A 7109-nucleotide genomic window follows, 5' to 3' on the forward strand; every position below is an offset into this window, starting at 1 on the left:
TGTTCGTGTGTCTAGGGTGATCCTTAAGAAATGGCACTGGCAATGTTTTATGGCTAGTCTTGCTTTTAGGATCTGCCTGTCCTCATTCCTTCAGTAGTATGTGCACACGTACACACACACACACACACACACACAGAGGGCACTAACTTTCTTCTCCTTTCAAGAAACTTAAAATAAATTGCAAGCAGGGCTTTCTAGGGCAAGCTCGGAAGTTAGACCAATCTACGTTCAAATCATAGTTCTTCCATTTACTAGCAATAACCTGGTTGGTAATTAAACCCTTTGTGCCACGGTTTTCTCATCTGTAAAATGGGATGATTGTATACCCCTGGGGTTGTTGAGAGAAAGCAAGTACATATAAAGGGCTCAATATAGTGCCTGAAACATGGCAAAAACAATAAATATTTGCCTTTGTTTTTGTTATTTATTTCATAATTGCTTAATGATTATGTCCTTAGTGTCAGTCACTCTGATACACATTTAGTATGTGTGGTGAGTAAAAGCCAGACATCAAACAAGGGCAGAGTTACATTCAAATTGGTACTCTGACTCTGAGGAAAGGGAATAAAATTCCATGACAAAATTTAATAAAGAAACATGACTCAGATGGAATGGCAAGATGGCAAGGAGGACCTCCCTGAGGAAGTGATGCTGGAGCTGAGAACTAAAGCATGTGTAGGAGTTGAGTGGTTCCAGGCAAAAGGAACAGCATGTACAAATGTCCTGCAGAAGGAGGAAGCCAAGTACATTTCCAGAGCTGAAGCAAGCTAGGTGAAGCTGGAAGGCAAAGATGATGATAGCACTTTTAATTTAACCATAGAGCCTGGAAGAACTTTTGAGATCACAGTCTAATCAACCCCCTCATTTTTTAGGTTTTATATACAAGCCCAGAACCTCAAGTCTCCTGACTCTGTACTAAGTACTCTCTTTCTTTAGACCTTGCCCAGCTGCTGGAGGAAAAGATCCATGTTCTGAATAATGCAAAGCAGCAAATAATTTAAGAACATTGCCATTTGGCTCTGGAGACATGGAATAAATTTCCACACTGCCACAGCCAGTTTACTATCTCAATGTATGTAGCCTTGCATTAGTATAAAGACAAGCCTATATTATCCCAAAGCTCCCCAACCAACAGCCAGTGAAGCCACACCCAGGAAACACTAGGTGGCTTCAGAAACCCAGCCTCAGATGCAAAAGTCGCTGCTCTGGAGAAATCCACATGTGGGAGAATCCAAAATTGACTACATTTATTTTAAATCAGAACTGTGTCAGTCTTCTTCATCTTTCCAAGCTATGCAACTAAAATCTCTGTAGGATTTTTTTCTGTGCTTTTCCTCCTTCTAGCACTGGTGTATTTTTGTGAAATGCAACTTCAACATTTAGAGCTAGATAACAATAGCATTGTAGGTTTGAATATTTAACAGGCAACAAGGTTATCATCACCTCCCATTGTTATAAGGTTTGCTAGCCCAGCGCGTGACCTTTTATTTGCATAAAAGATACTCATGAAAACTCTGATACCTGGGGGGTATCTGTGCATAATTCTGCTTTTTATAAATATGTACACTTTGATGACTATCTGTTACAGCCTCTTGGACTGAATTTTTTAAAGAGAGAGAGAGAGAGAAGTTGCATTATATTCTCTGGGTTGTCACACTGTATTCTACATATGTTACTGAATAAGAAAGTGTTATAAAATAATGAAGTGTTTTTGTAAACTCCCTGGTAAACATCATCATGAATTATGATACACATTGTCTGGATTTCATATTGTAAGACTGCCACTTGATTCACAGTTAGGTTTATACATCTTGTCATGGAAACAGTTTTGGATATCTTATTTTCTTTTCAGTTCTGATTTTCCTTATGCAAGTTTGCATCTTTTTTTCTTATTATTTTAGTTTGAATGCATTTGCGCCTGCTTTTTCATGCACCCTTCTTTTTCTTTCTTTTGTTTGTGCATGTGCGCGTGCTCTTGATTCTCCTATGGCTGGCCACACTCTGTGCATGCCTCATGCGACCACCCCCTCTCCAAAGTCAACAAATGCATGTGTACCTTAGTGGGCTGCCACCAAATGCAGACCCTGAAGGGAGCAAAACTCCCTCCCCACCTGAACCAGAGGCTAAAAAAGATACCAAAAAGGAATCCAAAAAAAGAAAAGATTCCAAAACCCAGGCAAATCAAGAGCCGAAAAGGTAAGAAGTTACATGTGTATTGGCTTGTGTTTGTGATATCTTTACTCTTTCCCCAAGCCTCCATCCATGCCATCACTTCCACTTTTGCAAGCTTTGAGTATTCCTAAAGTCTCTCTTTCTTTAAGCATTTTCAAAGGTGCAATTAAAAAAAAATTCTAGCAATGGGCAAAAATACCATGTATTGGGACTAAATTTGAGTCAGGTGTTCAGCAACTTTTAAAATATGTTTATATTGAAAAGACTAATTGAGCAATATGTAAACAGAATTGTAAGTCAGATTGCCTTTTTAGTGGCATCCAGTTAGGGGCCTGGTACCTTACCAAGTCATTCATAATAAGCAACCCGTGCTTTATCATTTTGAAATTATGTTTAAGGAGCAAAAAAAAATGGATTGGCATAAGACAGGCCTATGCATTTATAGTAGTGCTATCATTTTCGGCAAATACCCATTAGTTCTACATTCATCTCATAAAAAGAAATTTATCTCAAATAATGATTTATAATAATGGCACAAGATAAATTCTATTACCAAATTAATGCTTCTCAGTAGAATCACTTATATACTGAGGTCATCTTTAAGGCACTTTTAAGTTCAAAAATTTTTTTTATCCTGTCCTGTTTCCTATGTCCTTTCTTTGTGGGTTTATAAATTAGCAAATTGGTGAACATTTTTCCCTTTTAAACTAGGTTTGCTAATTATTTCCAATTTTATTCTGTGTCCTTCTTCACTTTTTATACCCTCACCCAAAATTAACACTGACGATTTAAAATTTTTTGTTGTAGTTTTAGAACCGATGACTCTGATCCTGGCATTGTCAAGCTACCCAAAATTCTCAAGCGTGTATGCTGTATGCTTCATCATTATAAATTTATTCACTGATTATTTCTAAGTCCTGAAATGTATACAGTTCACTTGTTGACAGGCCAAATGAAAATGCAAACTTTTGCTTTCTAGGGAATGTGGCAGGCTGTCAGTCACTATATGCGGGTCCAATAGGGAAGGTCAAAGAAAACCCTGATTCCATGTGGCCATCCATCTCCTTCACCACAATATTTAAGGATAGAGGTGAAATGCAGTTTTTGTTTGTGTTTCACTGTAAAAGTTAGATCGCAAGGCAACAGTAACTTGCAATTAGGAAGAAAGTGCTTGCAGAATGTTGTAGGTGCCTGAAGGTCAGGTCTGACACAATGACAAGGCTTCAGAGAGGAAGCCTTCCTGGCTGCTGTCCAAGGTGCTGCTTTTGGAAGGCTCAATATCCAAGGGGAGCAGAGAACAAATGGCCACTGTTAAAAGGCACACTTGCTTGAACCTGATCTATTTCTTAGGCCACGAAAAGCTAACCAAAATGATCTTGACTGGTCCTACTGAGGCTTATGTGTGTGTTTTAGAATCTGTGTTTGCATTGCATTTTTTTAAATAAAGAAGATATCATAATGTTAAGTAGCAGTTGTGTAACATTCTACAGTTTACAAAGTACTTTCAGACATTTGCTGTAAAATGTTCAGATTAGCTATTTTTATATCCATTTTGCAGATGATGATAAAGTCAAACATCTGTAAATTTAAGTAGAAAACCTAGATGTTCTAAGTCCAAAGCTCTTTCCTTTCGCACTACATCAGGACTGTACTTATATGCTGAAGACCTGAATGTTAGAGCCTATTCTGCATAAATCTGGGAGTATCAGATCCTGTTTCTGTGCCTCAGTTTTCTCATTTCTGTAAAATGAGCAGACCAAATCATAGTATCTGAAATATCCCTTTAACCTCTAAAATTATCTTCTGTGGATTACAATAGCAAATGAAATAGTCCATCGTCAGGTTTCATAAATAAAAGTGTTTTCAAAGGTGCAATTTAAGCAATCACAAATAATTAAAATAAGGATAATCACTACCATTTAATAATTACTTGCTATATTCCAGGCACTAAGTGAAGTGCTGTTGATATATGTTATCTCATTTTACCCTTATTACATTCATATGAGATAAGTATCATTATTACCATCACCCAATAGATGAGGGCTTGAGGCTCACATAAATTCAGCCACTTGCCTGAAGCTCATAACAAATAGCTGTCTGAGCCTGATTCAAACATGGATTCTGACTTTGGCGCTTGCATTTGTAACCACTTTACCTTCCCACCTGTCCAAGATTAGCTCTTGTATATGGTGTGAGATGCCAAACCCAGCCATTTGATATTTGTTTCAACATTTCCAGGTGAGATGCTACAGCAGTCATCTGAATTAAAGAGAAGCCTGAAGATGGCCAGAATTAACATGGCCTACCTGGAGATTTTAGCTCTGTGGAGAAAACCAGAGTTTATCTGGAGTTTTATACCACCTAAGGGGAGAGTCTCCTTTGAACACTAATTAATTGCCTTTGGGATTGGGGAAACCACATTCCAAACCTTTCACCAGCATGACTAGCATTTGGTTGTGGAGATGTTATCTATTCTTTGTTCCAGATTTAAAAGGAATTAATGGCCGGGCGCAGTGGCTCATGCCTGTAATCCCAGCACTTTGGGAGACCAAGGCAGGTGGATCACGAGGTCAGGAGATCAAGACCATCCTGGCTAACATGGTGAAACCCCGTCTCTACTAAAAATACAAAAAAAAAAAAAAAATAGCCGGACATGGTGGCGGGTGCCTGTAGTCCCAGCTACTTTGGAGGCAGAGGCAGGAGAATGGCATGAACCTGGGAGGCGGAGCTTGCAGTGAGCTGAGATCGCACCACTGCACTCCAGCCTGAGGGACTGAGCAAGACTCCATCTCAAAAAAAAAAAAGGGGAATTCATGACTCATGAAAGCAGTGGCCTTTTAACTGCCTTTCACTGAATAGAGCCCATTCTCACTGAGATCTCACAACCAGATTCGGATTAGGTAAAAAGATGTTTTTTACTTATTATTAACTCAGCACTTCCACAGACAGAGGCAGAACCTTGCCCTGCTGCAGCTGGAAATCATTAATGACCACTGAGGTGGCAGTGACCAAGTTTCTCCCATCTGTTCTGGAAGCTTGTGCACCATCTCTATGAAAAACTATGTTCTGTGAATCACAGTTATTGCAGTCAAGAGTAGACACATCTGGTCAATCAGGAAGATGTTTGCTGTTCATAATTTCAAACACTGGGATATATGGAACCATCCTCATGTTTGGCATTTTTTAGAATTACTGGGGGTAACCCCCCCCACACACACACACACAGGACATTTGGCAATATCTGGAGATATTTTTGATTGCCACATCTGGTACTGTTTTCATCTAGTAAGTAGAGGCTAGGGATATTATTAAACATCCTATAATGTACAGGAGAGACTCCTGAAAACAAAGCCAAAAATGTTAATAGTGCCAAGGTCAAGAAACCCTGTTTTAAACCAAACTCCCTGGTGATGAGCTGAATTTTTCTGTTACATGGATTTGTTGTTTCTTTTACACAAGACTTACCCTATGTCTAAAAGCATAACAGGTACCATCACTGATTTTCAATTTGTACAGTGGTTCTCACACTTCAGTGTGCACATAAATCATGAGGGGATTTGATAAAATGCAGAGTACTAGGTCCTATCCTCAAATAATTTCTTTTGGCAAGTCTTAAATGGAGCTGGGAATCTGCACTTTTACTAACCCCTCTCGGCCATGATTCTAAAGCATTAGGTCTTTAGATCACACATATTTAGAATTTTGGTTGTCAAACTAGGCTGCCCACTAAAATCACTTGGAGAGGCTAAAAATGCTAATGTCTGAGCTCCACCTGCAGAGATTCTATTTAATCTGGAAAGTGGCCCAAACATCATGAGTTAAAAATCTCAAGTAATTCAAATATGAAGCAAAGTTTAAGACCCACTGATTGAGGGAACATTAGTTCGAACTAACTCTTTAAAACTGAACCCATTTTCTGAAAAGAGAGACGGAAGAAAAAGGAAAATGTGAGTATGTTCAGCTGGTTGCATTTGGCGATCATAAAATCCACAGATGTAAATTGCTACATCTTCTAATTTTTAAATCAGCTTCTAATGTTGCAGTACTTAATTCTCACCATAATATTTTTAGTATTCTTTCTAGATGACATTTAGATTAGCATCACTTTGGTCACTATCCCACAGTGACAAGGCAATCAAACAGCTCTGATGATTGCAAGTTGCGTCAATGTTCCTTGGATCTCTTTATTATTGGGATTGGAAAATTTTCTCATTTACATTATTATTTAACATTTCTTGAATGCCAGTGCTGCTCTTCACATATGGCCTGTGTAGAAAGTACATTGTATCAGCAATTAACAAATCTATAATGCCAACCACCCCAATCCAAAGTAAGCTGCATAGATTAATGAGTAAAGCAGATGTAAGATGGCATGAATCTTAAAAATCTCTGAAAGTGTGCTCTAAAGATTTCTTTTAGGAGGTGTATTTGGAGCCAAGGTGCTGCCCATGTTCAGAGACCACATGATCTCTTGTAGGTTAAGATTTGAGTAACCAAACAATCGAGTGGAACTCACTTTTCTCCTGTTACTCTGCCAGGATTCTTAAGTAAGTGGTTTCATCTTCCCAGTTGCCCAAGATAGAACCTCAAGAGCCATCCTTGACTTCTCTTTCTCCCTAATATGTCACAACTATTCAATTTCTATATCCTGACAATGCCCTTAAGTATCTCTCAAGTACATCCATTTCTTCCTCTCTTCAATGTCACTACCATAGTTTAGGTCTCTATGTTCTCTCCCCTGGACCACAATGATTGCCTTATTGACTGTGCCCTTGCCTCCAATGTTGGGCAGTCCTTTTAATCCATATCACATAATGGTTCCTTTTATTTCTTTTTGTTGAATGCCTTCCTAGTAGTAAATGAGTAACACATATTTTCTTTCACTCTAACTCCCTCCTCTCTCTTTCTCATACCCATGCACACACACACACACACAC

The 7109-nt window shown here is 38.6% G+C and overlaps 1 protein-coding gene across 1 annotated transcript in view; it reads left to right on the forward strand.

Annotated features, from left to right (window-relative positions):
• CADPS (Ca++-dependent secretion activator) overlaps positions 1-7109 on the forward strand; it is a 482801-nt gene that overhangs the window by 345028 nt on the left and 130664 nt on the right. The window lies entirely within an intron of this gene.

Source organism: Colobus angolensis, unplaced genomic scaffold (genome assembly GCF_000951035.1).
Source record: "Colobus angolensis palliatus isolate OR3802 unplaced genomic scaffold, Cang.pa_1.0 Scaffold26, whole genome shotgun sequence".
Classification (NCBI taxonomy): Eukaryota; Metazoa; Chordata; class Mammalia; order Primates; family Cercopithecidae; genus Colobus; species Colobus angolensis.